The 20,362-nt window shown below is 36.0% G+C and overlaps 1 long non-coding RNA gene across 1 annotated transcript; it reads right to left on the reverse strand.

Annotated features, from left to right (window-relative positions):
* Positions 1-16,292: 16,292 nt before the first annotated feature.
* Positions 16,293-17,139, reverse strand: LOC113328894. The gene is made up of 2 exons (XR_003349593.1): positions 16,618-17,139; positions 16,293-16,509 (listed from the first exon to the last, which is right to left on the reverse strand). It is a non-coding gene; the product is annotated as an uncharacterized LOC113328894 (long non-coding RNA).
* Between the last annotated feature and the right edge of the window lie 3,223 nt (positions 17,140-20,362).

The following is a 20,362-nucleotide window of genomic DNA, read 5'->3' on the forward strand; positions in this document are numbered from 1 at the left end:
ACTGGTTGATTGCGAGATTGTCTTCTCAGTAAGTGAACCACCGGCAACCGCATCAATCAAATTCCTCTATTCTGGAAGTAATCCTTCGTAGAAGTATTGAATGATAAGTATTGAGGATATATTATGATGTGGCCAGCTTGCCAACAACTTCTTATACCTCTCTCAATATTCATATAGAGACTCCCCAGACATCTGTAGAATGCCACTAATCTCCTTACGAACGGATGTCTCTTTGGAAGAAGGAAAATATTTCTCCAGAAATAGCTTTTTCATCTCAGTCCATGTTGTAACACTCCCCGGAGAAAGACAATACAACCATTCTTATGCTAAGTCTGTCAATGAGAACGGGAAGGCTTGTAGCATAGCCATATCTCTGTCTGCGGTTGCATGCCTCAGACTTGTCATTGTGTTATGGAACTGTTGAAGGTGTCGATTTGGATTTTCGCCTGGATGTCCCTTGAACTTTGGTATATGATGAAGTAGATTTGACTTCAGCTCCACTAAGTTAGTGATTGTAATGCACAGTGGTTGCGAATCTAAGCATGGAGATGTTAACTCTCCTAACTTCCTCTCCGGAGGTGGAGGTGGTAGAGGATTTATCTCGTCGTCTGTATTAACCATCTCTTATGTAGAAGGTGCTGGTTGCAACTGTCGATGTGCTTGAAGTATTGTTCCCTTGCGAGTTTTAATTCCGCACCTCAGGTAATCCCAATCTTTTGGTGCCAGGGATTAAGTACCTGAAACAAAATTATCAAAAGCTAAATCAAAAACTAAAAATAAAACTAAGAACAAAAATAATTATAAAAAGAAATAACAACTAAAGCTACCAACTGCTCCCCGGCAGCGGCGCCAAAATTTGACGCGTGTCGTGGGTGCAGAAAATTAGTGATCTTAATTTCACTCAATTAACAAGTAATATAATGAAAGTCAAGTTCGTTCTCACGAAGAGCAGTGAGATTTAGTTGTTCAAAAGCTCACAATGGGTGTTTTGTTTTAGATTTGAAAGTAAATAAACAAAGTAATTAAAGGATTAAGTTGTAAACAATATGGAGAGAGATGATCGAGGAATCCTTGTTCATTACTAAACCGTCAATGAGTTAATATATTCACCAATTCATAATTAATCATAGATTATTATCAACCGTGAAATAACAACTAGAGCAGTGTTATTCCCTAAAGTCCTTTGATCACTGGATACCGAAGCGCTCGAATATCAGATTCTATACGTCCAAGCCACCAAGTAGTAGCGCACTCAAGGTGTAACTTAGTCGAATGATTTATATTTTATGACTTAGGTTAATCTTAGTAGTTAGACTCTTAGCGCAAGGTCCACTTTCTAATGTTGTTATACACGCGATTGCTCCATGGAATCCCTTTGCAAGGTCTCACGTTTTGTACTTGTGTATGGGTTATTCAACAATGACACGGATATCCTAACTCTTTACTAGCAATAAATCAATCAATAAACTACTATAGTTGGCCACCTAGAGCAATCAATTAATCAATCATAGACATTCATCAAAGTAGAAGCAAACAATAATCATATGAAGAACTCAAAATAGATGCATATATTAATCCAAATCAAGTCTAGAACTTAGAATTCATCCTCAATCAATTATGGATTTAGCTACTCATGGATGTAGAAACACCCATGTTAAGTATATAAGAAAATGAAAGAGAAATTGTTACGATGGTGAAATCGCTTCAAAACCCTACCTTTTGTTCCTTGTGTTCTTCTCTCCAAAGGCGTGATTAAAAGGTTAAAAGATATCTCTAAAAATATTAGAAGAGTCTCTTATATAGGTGTTAGAGCATTGCTCGGTCGAACTCGCAGGCATTGCTATCTCAAGCATGTTTGTCAATATTAGTGATCAAAACTATAAGTCTTGATTTCTAGCCTACATATCTAAAGGTCTCGGACTAGGATAGAAAGTGTAATTGAGCTCAAGACTCCATGGCAATCATCATACAAGACGAAGGACTACTCAAGGAACTGGTGGATCTTCATCGACTAAAAGGTACGTGGAGACTTGAACTTATCTGTCACTCAAAAGTCTATCTATTCTATCTCCTACTCTTGAGACAAAAGTCGTGCTGATGTATAGACTTTCATTATACACATTTGCTATTTCGAGCCGAGTTTTACTCGCCTATCTATTTCTCGAAATATGTGTTGGTAAGCTTTCGGTTTAGCCAAATTCATCTTTACCTAGTGACGAATGTCATGCTATGTATCAATCACTTTGGAAATTGCTCTGACAAAAAATGGTTTGTTAATAACGGCTATATAACGTCCTCTGAGAATGTTTCAATGATTGAAATGAGAGTTTAGATTATATAACCATTGGTAGGACATAAACATTGTTGTGGAAACACATATATGTATAATTCCTTATTCCTTGAACCAAAGTTTGCGAACTTTGTTGATCAAGAGAAACGGAATGTGACGTGAGCCAAGTCCGCGAACTCAGTCCGCGAACTGGCAGAAGTTATCGACCAGAGAATTTCTGTTGGAGTTTGTGAACTCCTTCCGTGAGCTTAAGTCCGCGAACCCAGTCCGCGAACTTGAGCAAGTTATATCTAAAATCGGTTGTTCTTGAACTCATGTTTATATAAACTAAGGAATGCTTTTGCAAACCGTGGCTATAAAGTTCATGAACCAATTCGAGTGAATCAAACTGTTTTTGCTTCGATTGTGTCTTGTGTAGTTACATAAGATCTAAGCAATTGAACAACTCCCTAACTAGTTCATTTGAGTCATTTGAACTAGTTATGGTGAAGAAGAATATGGTTGATATGAAAGTGATCATATGGCTAACCATTTGGTTAACTATTGTTGAACCAACAAATGTTAATGTTTGGGAACGGTTCGTAAACCCAAAATTGGACATTTCATTTGTGTGTAACAAGCTAAGTTTTCGATCCAACGGTTGATAAATATTAGCTTGAATCTAATCAGATTTTCATCTAACGGTGAATATTGAATGTTTTTTTACCAAGCTAACATTGATTGCAAACCTTGATTTGAAAGACTATATAAAGGAGAACTCTAGCAACTGTTACGTGTGATACTAGCTGCATAGCTAGAGTCGATTCTCCTTTAACCTTTGGTATCTTCTTCTAAAACCAGGTTAACGACATAAAGACTTCATTGGGATTGCGAAGCCAGACCAATACTACTTTTCTTGTACTTGTGTGATCTGATCTTGCATCTTCTATCGTTACGAGTACGATTGTAATAATTGGATCGAGATTTATATCTTCGATAGGCAAGATAGAAAAGTAATCACAAACACTTCGTTTAATCGTTTGTGATTCCACAAAATCTTTTTTCGTTGCGTCGATTAGGATTATTGTGAGGTGATTGATAATACTAGGATGTTATTCGGGAATATAAGTATGGTTTATCAATTGGTTCATGTTCACCTTGATTTATCAAAAGACGGAACAAAACTCATAGGTATATTCATGGGAGACGGATTTATCTATCACCGTAGACTTTTTTGTATACAGATTTGTTTATTAAAGTCTTCGACTTTGGGTCATAGCAACTCTTAGTTGTGGGTGAGATCATCTAAGGGAATCAAGTACGTAGCATCCTATTAGGATCAGAGGCGTAGGAGCATAACTGTACCTTGGATCGGTGTGAGATTGATTGGGGTTCAACTACAGTCCAGCCCGAAGTTATTTTGGAGTAGGCTAGTGTCTGTAGCGGCTTAACACAATGTATGTTCAATATAGACTAGGTCCCGGGGTTTTTCTGCATTTGCGGTTTCCTCGTTAACAAAATTCTGGTGTCTGTGTTATTTCTTTTCTGCATTATATTTTGTTATATAATTGAAATATCACAGGTTGTGCGTTGTTCAATCAATTAGAATATCCGACCTTTTGGTTGTTGATTTAAATTGATTGACACTTGGATATTGGTCTTTGATACCATCCAAGTTATCTCTCTAGTATTTGATAAAGCCTCGCAGATTTCTATTTGCTTGAGTATATATCAAATCGAGAGATTGAGATATAAACTCTTTGATATACTTTTTATCTAGATTGAGTCTGACTGTCTAGTTGATTCTCTAGAAAGTATATTGGAGTTTGTCCATACAGATTGTTAAACAAAATATTGGGTGTGGTTGTTGTACCCCTACTTTTTCAATTGGTATCAGAGCCGGCAAACACGTTTAAGACCTTACAAGTCTGTGTTTGTAGCGATCAGACTCTATGGACAGAGGTGCTATCTCTATTAACATACCACCAGTCTTCGATGGCTCTAATTACTTATGGTGGAAAATTGTTATGCGATCTTTTCTTCAAGCGCGTGATTTTCAATCATGGGTATATATTGTTAATGGTTATGATCCTCCCATTGTGGCAGTTGGACACGTAAACGTTCCCAAACCTATTGGTGAATACAGCCCTGCTGAGATACTTGCTGCAAAGCAAAACTCCGAGGTTTAAATGCGATCATACATGCCATTACCCTAAATCTTCAGCACCATGTGACTAATTGCACTAAGTCGCAAGAATCTTGGGATATCTTGGAAACCGTATTCGAAGGTAACTCCAGTGAAAAGGAAGCTAGGCTTCAAAACCTTAATTCCGATTGGGAAAACCTTCGTATGGCAAATGAAGAAACATTTGATGAGTTTAATCACAAAGTGTCTGAAATTGTTAATACATCTTTTGCATTGGGTAAGACTATTCCTGAAAAGGACATTGTGATGAAAATTCTCAGATTGCTGCCATCCAGATACGATTCTAAGAAGCATGCCATCGTTGAGTGAAATAACCTTGATAATCTCTCCAGAAATACGCTGATTGGGAAGCTTAAGATCTTTAATCACGAACATTCATCCAAAACTAAGGATGTTGCGTTCAAAGCATAAAAGGACACTAAATTACTTGAGAAGAGTAGAAAAGTGTATATCTCTGAAGATGATCATTCTGAGACAGATTCATCAGATGAAGATCTTGACAAGTCAGTCTCGATGACACAAGACAGTTTAGGGATCTTCTGTTGAAGATAAGTAAATGGTTCTCTAGAGATAATCCTAAAGCATCAGTTAAACCTCATAATCGTATTCCTCCTAAAAACAGGGAAACAGATGAAACTGATGATGAGGATATGCCTCAGTGCTTTAAGTGTAAAGGATTTGGTCATTTTGCAAACGAGTGCCCAAATCGTAGAAAATACACTGGGAATAAAGGTCTTGATGCAACTCTTGATGAAATGTCTGACAGCCATGATTCTAATGAAGACGAGAAATCAAGTGTTGCACTTCTTGGTGAAAATATTGATTTTGATAACTGTAGCAATACATACATCAATCTCAATATTCTTTCAGAAGATAATCCAACTAATCTCGAAGAACAAATTGACCCATTTCTTGGAAAATCTGTTTGTAATGTTTCAGGTTCCACCATGTGTCTAGCTGCATGCACATCTCAGAAGCCTGATTTTTATCCTAGTTTGACGTGTTCGTATTGTTCTCTAAAGGGTTATGAACTTTCAAGGTGTTACAAGTACAAACACCAATTGAGGCACGTCAACAAAATTCAACGAAGAGCAAATCATTTTGCAAGGAAGCTTAAACTTGCTCAGAAGACCGCTGAGGTATGTAGGATCTTATCTTCGTCTAAGAAGTTAGTTTCCAAGGATAAACCAAGACCATTAGAGAATAAAGTATGGTCGAGTCGGTTTGATAGACAGAAGTCTAAGGATTCCTCTCAAGAGGAAAATGGTGGACAAATTGTTGTTCACCGCAACGCAACTTGATTGTGTTGATTTGGAAATATTGTCTCATGTACCTGATCAAAAGAGACAATGATTTTGTACCTCTTAGGGTTTAGGAAAAGTTTTCTTTCTTTTTCTTAGTTTTTGTTCTTCACTGTCTATAAGGAGGGTTATTATCGACAATTCTACTCTTTATAGGGTTTTGAGTTGGACGTGTACGAACCTATTTAAAGGTTTCGAAACCCTACATTCCTTTTTCCTTCCTCAAAACCTCTTTTTATATCAAGACTACTTGTTGAGTTCAATTTGTGATTTCCTCTCACAAACCCATATGTTATGGATACTCCAAGCATGATGTCTTCTGATGGAAAAGATGTTAATATGAATGTTAAGCCATCAATCATAAAGGAAAAAGAAAAATATCCGTTATCTACTACCTTGAAAAGAAAAAGAAGGAATGTGAGGAAGCCAAGAGCCGTTCCCTCAAACTCTTAGAAGTTTTCTGGTGTTCTTGAAGAGTTGAAGGAGATGCGAAAGGAGATTCAACAAATAAAGTCTTTTGTGTATAAGACTCATGAGATTCAGAAGGCCCTGGTTCGACAACATCAGCCGAGAAGGTTTATTGATATAAACTCCTACCTTAATGAACCTTATGTCCCAATGGCTGTTGACGACAAGGAGTTCGGGGATGATAAAGAATTTTTCAAAGGTCTTATTTTCTAGTAAATCTTCCATTTTATTTGTTTTGTTTAGAAGAATAACTAGAATTTGGAATAACCATTATTGTGATTACCATAACTATGTCCAACGTTTTCATCTTCATGTTTTTAGATTTATTGGTTTAAATTCTAAATTTGTTTGGAAGATGATTTTTGCAGTATTAATCTTTATGATTTTATATATTGCAATAGTGTTATGGGATGTGTGTGTTTACGTCCGTGAACTTGACCGTCCCATACCTTGTCAAAAGTAAAGTCTTTCGTACGTCGATATGCATGTATTGATAAAAGAATGAATAGACTTTTGACAAATACAAAAGTTAAGCCTATTATGTGAATTACTGATGGAAGATAGGTTAAAATCTTTTGTTTTCAAGGATTATGTCTATTAAATGTCGTTATGCGAATAGTGATGGAAAATAGAATGAATCCATGTGTATTCCGCAGTAATTGATCTTCCCTGATCCATATTTTATGTATTACTGTGAGGCTCCGTGAAGTGTCTTATGTTGAGCATTGAACGACCAAGTTGATTATTTTCATGATTAGCTATGTTGTTGTTCCGTAAGGTACTTTATGTCGAGCATATTCAACTAAATTGATCATCTTATTTGGTTATTTAGTTGTTGCTCCGTAAGTTTTCTTATGTCGAGCATGACCAATTAAATTGATTAATTTTGTGATTAGTTTGATTGTGTATTTCGATTAGATTAATTATGGGTTCTCTTGTGATTAATCTAATTGTATATTTTGTGTCTCCTTAAGTTCACTCATGTTGAGCATTTTTCGATTAAATTAATCATGGGTTTTCTTGTGGTTAGTTTAATTGAATATTTTGGATTCAAATTCATACTTGTATGTGATTTTTTATGTCCAAAGAAATCCTTCTTTTCCTTCGAAATTAAGGTCGCTCTTGTTGTTCTCTCGGGAATGACATTTTATGAGGGAGAGTTCTTTTTGAACGTGCGCTTAATTGCCAAATCTTTGTGGGGAGTGCGGTTGTGGAATATTATAGGGGTTATCTTGTATATTTACAAACTCCTTGATGAATGCATTTAGCTTCGGCTTTATGATTGCATCTAAATTAGATGATATACTTTTGCTTTCTTTTGGTCAAGAAATGTCTCTTTCGGAAATTTCATTAGGATCCCATTCTTGTACCTTTGCCAATTTTATTGACAAAAAGGGGGAGAATTAATATGTAGTTCACACTACAAATAAATATGGTTTTCGGATCATTATCTAAGGGGGAGTGGTTTCCATGTGAGATGGAGTATTGGCTAAGGGGGAGTGATACATATCACCATAGTATTGTTGTTGAAGTTGTGATACAATTGGACTTTGACGTTGTGTAATGATACGATGACACTGTATCACAATGATTGAGAACTTTTGTTTTCTTGTTGTTATAGCTACGGATTTTCAACAACGATGATGCTAAACTTACAACCTTTGGGATCATTGGAGTACTTGGAAGTGACGAAGATTTCGAGTAATGTTGAAGATTAGGCATGTGGAATAGGAGCTACAAAATTTAATTTATTTATTTTTTGTATTCCATATGTATTAATAGTTTTGTCACTAAAATTGACAAAGGGGGAGATTGTTAGAGCATTTCTCGGTCGAACTCGCATGCGTTGCTATCTCAAGCATGTTTGTCAATGTTAGTGATCAAAACTATAAGTCTTGATATCTATCCTACATAGCTAAAGGTCTCGGACTAGGATAGAAAGTGTAGTTGAGCTCAAGACTCCATGGTAATCATCATACAAGATGAAGGACTACTCAAGGAACTGGTGGATCTTCATCGACTAAAAGGTATGTGGAGACTTTAACTTGTCTGTCACTCAAAAGTCTGTCTATTCTATCTCCTACTCTTGAGACAAAAGTCGTGCTGATTTATAGACTTTCATTATATACATTTGCTATTTCGAGCCGAGTTTAAATCGCCTATCTATTTCTCGAAATATGTGTTGGTAAGCTTTCGTTTTAGCCAAATTCATATTTACCTAGTGACGAATATCATGTTATGTTTCAATCACTTTGGAAATTGCTCTGAAGAAAAATGGTCTGTGAATAACGGCTATATAACGTCCTCTGAGAATGTTTCAATGATTGAAATGAGAGTTTAGATTATATAACCATTGGTAGGATATAAGCATTGTTGTGGAAACACATATATGTATAAGTCCTTATTCCTTGAACCAAAGTTTGCGAACTTTGTTGATCAAGAGAAACGAAATGTGGCGTGAGCTAAGTCCGCGAACTGACGGAAGTTCTCGACCCGAGAATTTCTGCTGGAGTTTGTGAACTCCTTCCGTGAGCTTAAGTCCGCGAACCCAGTCCGCGAACTTGAACAGTTTATATCTAAAATCGGTTGTTCTTGAACTCATATTTATATAAACTAAGGAATGTTTTTGCAAACCGTGGATATAAAGTTCATGAACCGATTCGAGTGAATCAAACCGTTTTTGCTTCGATTGTGTCTTGTGTAGTTACATAAGATCTAAGCAATTGAACAACTCTCTAACTAGTTCATTTGAGTCATTTGAACTAGTTATGGTGGAGAAGAATATGGTTGATATGAAAGTGATCATATGGCTAACCATTTGGTTAACTATTGTTGAACCAACAAATGTTAATGTTTGGTAACGGTTCGTAAATCCAAAATTGGACATTTCATTTGTGTGTAACAAGCTAAGTTTTCGAACCAACGGTTGAGAAATACTAGCTTGGATCTAATCAGGTTTTCATCTAGCAGTGAATATTGAATGTTTTCTTACCAAGCTAACATTGATTGCAAACCCTGATTTGAAAGACTATATAAAGGAGAACTCTATCAACTGGGAAACCTAATCCCCACACCTTACGTGTGATACTAGTTGCATAGCTAGAGTCAATTCTTCTTTAACCTTTGGTGTCTTCTTCTAAAACCAGGTTAACGACTTAAAGACTTCATTGGGATTGTGAATCCAAACCGATACTACTTTTCTTGTAGTTGTGTGATCTGATCTTGCATCTTCTATCGTTACGTGTACGATTGTAATAATTGGCTCGAGATTTATATCTCCGATAGGAAAGATAGAAAAGTAATCACAAACACTTCGTCTCATCGTTTGTGATTCCACAATATCTTTTTTCGCTGCGTCGATTAGGATTATTGTGAGGTGATTGATACTATTAGGTTGTTCTTCGGGAATATAAGTCCGGTTTATCAATTTTTTCTTGTTCACCTTGATTTATCAAAATACGGAACAAAACTCATATGTATATTCGTGGGAGACGGATTTATCTATCACCGTAGACTTTTCTGTGTGATACATATTTGTTTATTAAAGTCTTCGACTTTGGGTCGTAGAAACTCTTAGTTGTGGGTGAGATCATCTAAGGGAATCAAGTACGTAGCATCCTTCTGGGATCCGAGGCGTAGGAGCATAACTGTACCTTGGATCAGTGTGAGATTGATTGGGGTTCAACTACAGTCCAGAACGAAGTTAGTTTGGAGTAGGCTAGTGTCTGTAGCGGATTAATACAGTGTATGTTCAATCTGGACTACGTCCCGGGGTTTTTCTTCATTTGCGGTTTCCTCGTTAACAAAATTCTGGTGTCTGTGTTATTTCTTTTCCGCATTATATTTTGTTATATAATTGAAATATCACAGGTTGTGCGTTGTTCAATCAATTAGAATATCCGACCTTTGGGTTGTTGATTTAAATTGATTGACACTTGAATATTGGTCTTTGGTACCATCCAAGTTATCTCTCTAGTATTTGATAAAGACTCGCAGATTTCTATTTGCTTGAGTATATATCAAATCTAGAGATTGAGATATAAACTCTTTGATATACTTTTTTATCTAGATTGAGTCTGACTGTCTAGTTGATTCTCTAGAAAGTATATTGGAGTTTGTCCATACAGATTGCTAAGAGAAATATTGGGTGTGGTTGTTGTACCCCCACTTTTTCAATTGGTATCAGAGCCGGCAAACACGTTTAAGACCTTACAAGTCTGTGTTTGTAGCTATCTGACTCTATGGACAGAGGTGCTATCTCTATTAACGTACCACCAGTCTTCGATGGCTCTAATTACTTATGGTGGAAATTTTTTATGCGAGCTTTTCTTCAAGCGCGTGATTTTCAATCATGGTTATATGTTGGTAATGGCTATGATCCCGTTGTGGCAGTTGGAGATGTAAACGTTCCCAAACCTATTGGTGAATACAACCCTACTGAGATACTTGTTGCAAAGCAAAACTCCGACGGTTTAAATGCGATCATAATACCATTACCCCAAATATTCAGCACCATGTGACTAATTGCACTAAGTCGCAAGAAGCTTGGGATATCTTGGAAACCGTATTCGAAGGTAACTCCAGTGAAAAGGAAGCTGGGCTTCAAAACCTTAATTCCGATTGGGAAAACCTTCGTATGGAAGATGAAGAAACATTTGATGAGTTTAATCACAAAGTGTCTAAAATTGTTAATACATCTTTTGCATTGGGTAAGACTATTCCTGAAAAAGACATTGTGATAAAAATTCTCAGATCGCGGCCATCCAGATACGATTCTAAGAAGCATGCCATCGTTGAGTGAAATAACCTTGATAATCTCTCCAGAAATACGCTGATTGGGAAGCTTAAGATCTTTAATCACGAACATTCATCCAAAACTAAGGATGTTGCGTTCAAAGCATAAAAGGACACTAAATTACTTGAGAAGAGTAGAAAAGTGTATATCTCTGAAGATGATCATTCTGAGACAGATTCATCAGATGAAGATCTTGACAAGTCAGTCTCGATGACACAAGACAGTTTAGGGATCTTCTGTTGAAGAGAAGTAAACGGTTCTCTAGAGATAAGCCTAAAGCATCAGTTAAACCTCATAATCGTATTCCTCCTAAAAACAGGGAAACAGATGAAACTGATATTGAGGATATCCCTCAGTGCTTTAAGTGTAAAGGATTTGGTCATTTTTCAAACGAGTTCCCAAATCGTAGAAAATACACTGGGAATAAAGGTCTTGATGCAACTCTTGATGAAATGTCTGACAGCTGTGATTCTAATGAAGACGAGAAATCAAGTGTTTCACTTCTTGGTGAAAATATTGATTTTGATAACTGTAGCAATACATACATCAATCTCAATATTCTTTCAGAAGATAATCCAACTAATCTGGAAGAAAAAATTGACCCATTTCTTGGAAACTCTGTTTGTAATGTTTCAGGTTCCACCATGTGTCTAGCTGCATGCACATCTCAGAAGCCTGATTTTTATCCAAGTTTGACGTGTTCGTATTGTTCTCTAAAGGGTCATGAACTTTCAAGGTGTTACAAGTACAAACACCAATTGAGGCACGTCAACAAACTTCAACGAAGAGCAAATCATTTTGCAAGGAAGCTTAAACTTGCTCAGAAGACCGCTGAGGTATGTAGGATCTTATCTTCGTCTAAGAAGTTAGTTTCCAAGGATAAACCAAGACCATTAGAGAAGAAAGTATGGTCGAGTCGGTTTGATAGACAGAAGTCTAAGGATTCCTCTCAAGAGGAAAATGGTGGACAAATTGTTGTTCACCGCAACGCAACTTGATTGTGTTGATTTGGAAATCTTGTCTCATGTGCCTGATCAAAAGAGACAATGATTTTGTATCTCTCGGGCTTTAGGAAAAGTTTTCTTTCTTTTTCTTAGTTTTTGTTCTTCCCTGTCTATCAACAAAAGAGGGTTATTATCGACAATTCGACTCTTTATAGGGTTGTGAGTTGGACGTGTATGAACATATTTAAAGGTTTCGAAACCCTATATTCCTTTTTCCTTCCTCAAAACCTCTTTTTATCTCAAGACTACTTGTTGAGTTCAATTTGTGATTCCTCTCACAAACCCATACGTTATGGATACTCCAAGCATGATGTCTTCTGACGGAAAATATGTTAATATGATTGTTAAGCCATCAATCATAAAGGAAAAAGAAAAATATCCGTTATCTCCTACCTTGAAAAGAAAAAGAAGGAATGTGAGGAAGCCAAGAGTCGTTCCCTCAAACTCTCAGAAGTTTTCTGGTGTTCTTGAAGAGTTGAAGGAGATGTTTCAACAACTTGATTCACCAGCAGGTGAAGAACGGAGAGGAGGAAGAGAAAAGAATGAAGAAGAAGAAAGAGAAAGAAGAAAAGAGAATGGGTTTCTCTTCGACACGTCTTGGTGATAAGGCCAACTACCCATCATAAAGGAACCCAACCAAAAGATAAGGGCAAACCTTCGGTGCTCATAGAAGATAACTCGGCTGCCTTGATAAGTCTGAGTGTGAAATGACCATTTTACCCTCTACACAACTCAGATGATTTCTTCTTCGTCTAGTATCCAAATAACACGTTCGAGTAGTCTATTCCAAAAAACTTTTCGAGATATATCTAACGATACTAGTTTCGTATCCAGATCGTTGTTACATTAATTTCTAATAATTAATGTTCGTGTTAAACTAATCGAGTTATTATCGACCAAATCGTCTCTTGACTATTCTAATAACGTTGAAGAGCTTGAGGGTCTTTACATTTTTCATGGTTATGGAGATTTTAGGGGGACTAGAGGCAGGATTAGTCAATCCCTCGCTCCGCTAATGCTTGCACTATGTCCAGTTTTTTTAAACCCATATCTTCGTACACCTTGTTGTATTGTGAGTTCGAGTGTTCGAATTCAAAATAAAATAAAAAATAATATTAATCATCCACACCAGATAGCCATGAAAACTTATTTTTTTACCGGTGAAAATTGTAATTATTCTATAAATGGAAAAAAGCAGAAACTAATATCCTTAAAATACCTATTATTATCTTGCATACGTTCTTATTTACATGGTGATATCTCCATGTTTGATTTGGTATTTTGTTTCGAACCTAATAGGTTGTTCAGATGCAACTTGAGAAATTACTTTATGACCTCGTTAAATCTAATAGTTAGAAGTTAGTTTGGCAACAATTTCAGAATGACTTTTACAAGCAAAGTCACTTATGTAACCTTGGTTCTCATGTTATGCTTTGTACATCCTGGTAGAGGTGTAAATTGGGTTGTGCCAGCACGAGCACAGCCCAGCCCAGCATGCTAAAATTTGAGCACAGCCCAGCCCAGCACGTGACTTAGCCCAACACGACACAACACATTAGTTAAATGGGACGTGCTGGGTTTGACTAATAGGCACAGTATCCAAGCACATCATGTGGCACTGATTAATACATGGCACGACACAACACAACACGTTAAGAAAGCACGTCATAATATGTATAAAATACTACAAAACATGGTACAATCACATTTTGCGTATATTTCACAAAAATGCCTTTATTTTGGCAAATTATTGGCATTTTATTACCGTTATGTTCACTTATTTTCACAATAACACATATAATACCTAAATATTTGAAAACTTTTATATTGGAAAATATAAATAAATGTGCATGGCACAGCACAACACGACACAACACGTTTATTTTTGAGGCACAGCCCAGAGGAACACGCCTTCTAGTACGACACAACCCGATACGTCATAATCTCCGGCACAGCACAGCACGGCACATAGCACGCTAAGCAGGTGGTTTCGTGTGTTGTGCTGGGCCGGTACGTTTTACACCTCTACATCCTGGTACTCTTTATTTCTCCTTCCAGGCATCCTGGTAGCCTTTATTTCTCCTTTTAGGCATGCTTCACCGTATTGCACGACCCGTTCTTTTTACTACAGAGGTTCTTTAGTTTGTTTTGAATTTTGTCCCGAATTTATGGGGTATAAACTTGCAGTTAGCAGAGACTAGTGCAATCCTATTTTATAGGTTGAGAGCAGAGACAGAGCCAGTTGAGAGCGTGGGCGTGCAATTGCATACCCAACCCAGCTGGCTCCCAAGCCTAATATTTCTTTTGGAACCTGTTTTGAGGCATACTGATTTTTTTTGAGGCATACTCACTCATTATCTCATCTAGGATGAGTTTATAAGGGGTGTCTAAAGGTAGTGCAATTACATATATATCCTTAAACAATTTAAATTACTAGAGTGCCCTTATCCGCAAAAACCTAAAATCAAAATAACCTTTAAACTTAAACATCTTGGACTCCAATTCAATCAAGCAATTAATCAAGCAAAAGAAACACGAATCAAAGTGAGCGATGTTGGAGTGCGAAATCCAAGTCTCAATTGCTCTCAGACGTATTTTAGAATGTATTTGTAACAAACCCATCTTGTTTTTGATTGATTTTATTTTGTTTGATCGACTGAATATGATTTCAAAGATGAAATTAGGGTTTTCAGAAGATCAGTTCGGTTAATCTTGGAATATCAATTTTGAGCCGAACCTAGTATATAATTTATAGAAACACTATGTTCGGCTAATTCGACTTTGCTAGATTTTGTCCGAATCAGCCGAATCTAGCCTTGTTCTTCGTTTTAAATTTTCAGAAGATCAGTTCGGCTGATCTTGGAATATCAATTTTGAGCCGAACCTAGTGTATGATTTAGAGAAACACTATGTTCGGCTGATGCGACTTTGCTAGATTTTGTTCGAATCAGCCGGACCTAAAATTCGTCAGATACGGAGTGAAGTTCGGCTGATAACTTGTCAGCCGAACATCTGTTTTTTGAAAATATACCTAGGTTCGGCTGACAAGTTGTTAGCCGAACTTAGGTATATTTTCAAAAAACAGAGGTTCAGCTGACAAGTTATCAGCCGAACCGTTCATCTGGTCGGTAGATCTGGGTTTTAAAAATTCAATTTTTTGACAGATTCAACTTATAAAAAGGATATTAAACCTTGTATAGAAGTCTACCTCTGATTTGAATCACACATTTTGGTCACTTCTAATCACTAAAATCTTAAAACCCAAGTTCTTTTCACTTCTTCTTCTTCTTCTTCCTCCCAAAAATCCCAACTCTCTCACATAAATTTGATTTCTCTACTAATTTACCACTAATAATTTAATTTTTAATCAGTTCTTAAAATTCCTAATTAATCAAATTTAATCATAGTCATTAACAATAATTATGTAAGGATAATTATGCCATTATCAAAAAAAGTGAATAAGGGGTGATGATGTTTTGTATTTAGTGATCCTATTTTGGCATCATTTAGTATGCCTCAAAAAAATTCAGTATTTCTTTCTTTTAGAGGATGGGTTTGCAAGCCCACTTTGCTTTCTTGCATCTCCAATAAGATTTTGCTTCTTCTAAATCAAAGTTTCTGGCTCTGCTCCAGATTGAGAGATCTAAGATATATTTTTATCCAAGACACTTGTAAGTTGAAATTCGTACCGTAAGAAAAAATATAAATGCACTATGTGGAACGTAACCCAGAACTTACATGCTGACCACTGTTTGGGCCGGTGTTAAACCATTGTTCCCCTCAACCTCAAGAACAAAAACCTTATACAACTTTAATGTAAGATGGTCATGTAAGATGGTCAAAGCAGAATAATATAGGTAGCATATGGATTACTCACCGCACCAGTTACGGCTAATCATTGATTTGACATACAACCTCGGTGTCATTTTAAGTGTCCGTCGATCCATTTCACGGCCTCATGGCATGGGTGATCATTCTTAATCCAGAAAGCTAACTTTACTAAAATTACCATCCCCGCAAGATTACAAAATAAAAAAAAAATAACGCATGTTTTTCTTAGAACTACACAGAATTTCAAGGAACTGTTGATCTTGGTACTTTGGTAGGGTGATGTCTTGCCCACTAGATATTCAAGCTAAACTCTCAGATTTTGGTGATACCTCAATTGAAAATTACACAAATAATATTATCCAAAACCATCTTCACCAGTTCGATACTTCAATTTATAGATATTTATTTAGGAGAAGTGTATTATGAAAAAACAAAAACTAGATTTAGAATGAACAAGAAAATAACAGCTTAAACTATAGACATTAATACATTAATTAACATGTTAAAATCACATAATGAAACAAAGAAAACAAACCACTCTACTTATCTATCATCTATTGTCTTTCCCTTCCCGTTCCTTCTTCTCCGAATTCCTCCGGTTCCACGATTTTGGTGCTGAAAATTATCCTCCTCATCTTTGGGAATCAAGGGTAGATCTTCATTAGAATCATAACCATCATCATGCGTAGTAACATTGATACAAGAACATTTCTCTAGTGATGCAAAAAAGGTCGTTGAGATACCATTTATGAACCACATTGCCATACTATCAACCTTTCCACTTGACGAGCAGCCATGAGTCGACTTAGATGAACGAACTCTGGACTCGACCGACGATGAATTCCCCCGAGCGTTGAAAAATCTACTCCGGTTTGCCGTAGTAATGGTACTCATGGATTTGAACGAAAGAAATGAAGAAGAAAGATATGAGTGAGAGGTAAATGAAACTTATTAAAACTAATTGTGATCCGATCTAGCCAGGATAATACAAATTGGTAAAGGTTTTTTAAGAAACAAAAATAAAAAAAGGTAAGTGATTATAATCATGGAGGGTGTGGTCTTCAACAGCACATTTCATCATTGATTCTTCTTTTCTCTTTTGCATAAAGCAACGTTTTAAAAATTATAAAGCAAACGATTTTTTTTCTCACAAAGAAACAGTTCTAACTTCTAGCTAGTGTAGTGTACTTCTGAGGTTAAGAAGAAGGTAGTAGATTGGGAGTACTTGAAGCGGATTTAAAGTGAGAAAAACAGTGAACTGAAATGATCTCATGAAGTTTAAAGAAACAGTAGGACACTGAGAAAGCAGTGGTGTAAAAAATAAATCACTGTTTCAGTAAAAAATTTTGTTTTTTTACTGCCTGGAAATTGGTATCATGGTATATGCCATGAAGAAAAATTTTAAATGTGAAAAACAGTGAGTGAAGTGAAATAATCCATGAAGTTTAAAGAAACAGTAATATCGTGAAAATACAATGAAAGAAACAGTGTTTCACTGTCGACTTAGCATCTTTTTTTACTGCTCGAATGGTAAACCATGGCAATAGGGTAACTCGACGTATATTTCATTAAAGCTTTTTTTTCTTCTGAAAACTAGTGTAAGACCATTTCTTAGGCTTTAATTGAGACACAACTCTAATAATCTCTACATCAATTCAAGCCATTCAAAACATCTAAAACAATTTGGTGTGACATGTCGAGGTATTGAGTTCATCCAAATAATTGGTGTACACGGAAGTTCGTCTGTGTGGTAGACTCCGTACTTGGTGGTCTAATTCGAGGAATTAAAATTGTGTTTCCGTATCTTCTTAGAGCTTCTCCAATGGTGATTGTGTGTTTTCTAGGTGGCAACACAAACAAGACATCCTCATTCCATTTTTTCCTTATAGCATGTTTGGTTCAAATTATTGGATTCTTGGTAATCCAATTCCAGAGGAATGTGACCAATTCCTTGAACCAAACGGTCCAAATCAACTTTGTGTAATTGAGAATTCTGATTCCTAGAAATCCAATTCCCCCCAAAATGATAGATTTCCATTGCATTGGTCTAGTAGTGCAATGGAATTGGATTCCAAGGTAAAAACAAAAGAAATTGGATTACCTCAACCAAACGCTAAATTTTTGGATTTGAATTCAATTCCTTGGAATTCAATTCCAAGAATTGGATCACCCCATAATTGAATTCATAGGAATCCAATTCTTCCAACCAAACGAGGTGTAAGTTTAGAGGGAAAAAATAGTTCATCTCCAATGATGTTGCATGTGAATTTTTGTAGATTAAATGTAAATTTTATTTTTGATAATTTTCAGATTTTATTAGAGCTAAAAATGGTTATTTAATATTTAGAGAGGATCCGACAAAAAACTGGAGGGGATCCTAGCAACAAGCTGGGTTCCAACACTTTTTTGAATTACTATCCCTAATCTGTGAAAAAAGAAATAACATTTCTTAGCATTAACATCAAGCCTAGACAAAAGACAAACGATTATGTAGTCTCTTCAAGAAATTCACCATGTCATCGCCGAGATCACCAAACGTCGAGAAAGCCAGAGCATCAAAAATTTTAGTTAAGCAAAAACTTATTAGGATAGTTTGACTTAGACATTCATCTTGACAATGTCTAACAAAAATTAAGCCATGTCATCTTTACATTGATTTAAGAAGTTGGGGTTGGAGAAATTTTTTAGGGAAAATGAATGACCATCCCATGTGGACTTAGACATTTATCTTCACATATATTCCATTGGATAAACTCTTCACCTACAGTAAAAATAACCGCTTATAAATTTCTTCCAAACTTTCGGCAGTGAAAATCCCCCTTAGCCTGTAATAAAAATAATCGCTTACAAACTAATTCATTAACCTGCTAAATCAGCGAGTCAATGACATATACTGCACTCTTTCGATTGATTGGACAAACTCAATGCCTTTTCTCTTGTCCACACAAAAACTCAGCACCCTAACATTAAAATTCTTTACAATGCCTTTAATACGTAGTAGTATGTTTTAAAGCGAAAGAATCCAGTGAAGGTAATTAATCCACGAGTTCACTGATAACAGGAGTCTATTAGTAATTGGACGAACGGATGGAGTCCTTCTATATGTTCAGTATGGGGGCTAAAGTGTAGTCGTTTTTAGCGACTATTCGAATCTCGTTCTTCTAATATGTTCAATCTAAACCAAATTTCTTTAAATTGGAGCCGAAGTAATAAAATCGAATACTTAACTTATTATTTCGATCAAACTTCATGTAGTTTAAAAGATATTAGGAAAAAAACGACTCTTACATAGTTGCAAAAAGTCCTGAAAGTGTCGCAAAAAGATTTTCGCAACCATTAGGTTTCTAAATTTTCAAATTCCTTCAAATCTTACTCAAATTCCTTCCAATTTGAGACAAAATCCTTCAAGTGCACTATAAACTAATCGTAATTTACTCAAAGTTAATTATAATAACTTAAGATGACCAATGGATCCGAAGAAATTGGAAAAAAATAGTTGCAAAAAGTTCAATCTTCGGCTGTCACCCACCACGTTCGTGGTGTTCTAGTCTTTAAACGACCCTAATATTCATGTTGTATAACTAATTGAAAGTTTTTATGACACCCCAGATTCGACGATAGTTGGCCAAATAAATATAGGTAACAAAATTCCCTAAATATTTATCGAGATTAGCGATAAAATGACGAGGGTAGCTGAGTATACCACAATCTTTTTATATCAACCTACTACAAACACACCTTTGTGTAATCTTACGGAAACATAACTGTCAAAAGATTTCTTATACAAGGTATGACTTGGTATATAGTATAAGTTCGAAACCGAACCAACTATGGGATCAAGTACCAAGTGGATTAACGTATAAGTGCATTTACTTTAACTATAAAGATAAAAAATTTAATGCGGAAGTAAAGTAAATCACACGAGACACAAGATTTTTTTAACGAGGAAAATTGCTTGGTAGAAAAACCCAGGGACCTAGCCCAGTTTTAAACACTCTCATAATTAAGCCACTATACAAATTGACTACGATGAAGTAAACTACTCCTAGTTGCTCAGTTCCTTCAATATCCATGTGCCCATAACCAATCTGTTCAATGTACGTAAATCCCAAGATAAAGTCCATTATCTCAACTCGCTTCACCTGCTAGGTAAATTTCTGCTTTCAACTCCTTTGGATCATAACCCCAAACAGTAAAAAAAACTAACCTGCTTCAATAACCACCTCACTGGATATCTCCCACATCCGGCAATAATCAGAAATAAAGTTGAGTATAAAGGATCTTCTGATAAACTATTTCGGTCAAAGATCAAACAAAGACAAAGATTATAGAAATAATTTGTTTCAGTAAACAAGCTCTATCCAAGTAACTTTACGTAGACAAGAAACTAGACAATTTGTTCGATCTTTCAACAAGTCTGATGTCTATCGAAATAAACTGCTTGTTTGGATCCCAGAGAATCAAGTATGCAAGAAGAATCACAAAGAC

The sequence above is a fragment of the Papaver somniferum genome, chromosome 1 (assembly GCF_003573695.1).
Source record: "Papaver somniferum cultivar HN1 chromosome 1, ASM357369v1, whole genome shotgun sequence".
NCBI classification, from domain to species: Eukaryota; Viridiplantae; Streptophyta; class Magnoliopsida; order Ranunculales; family Papaveraceae; genus Papaver; species Papaver somniferum.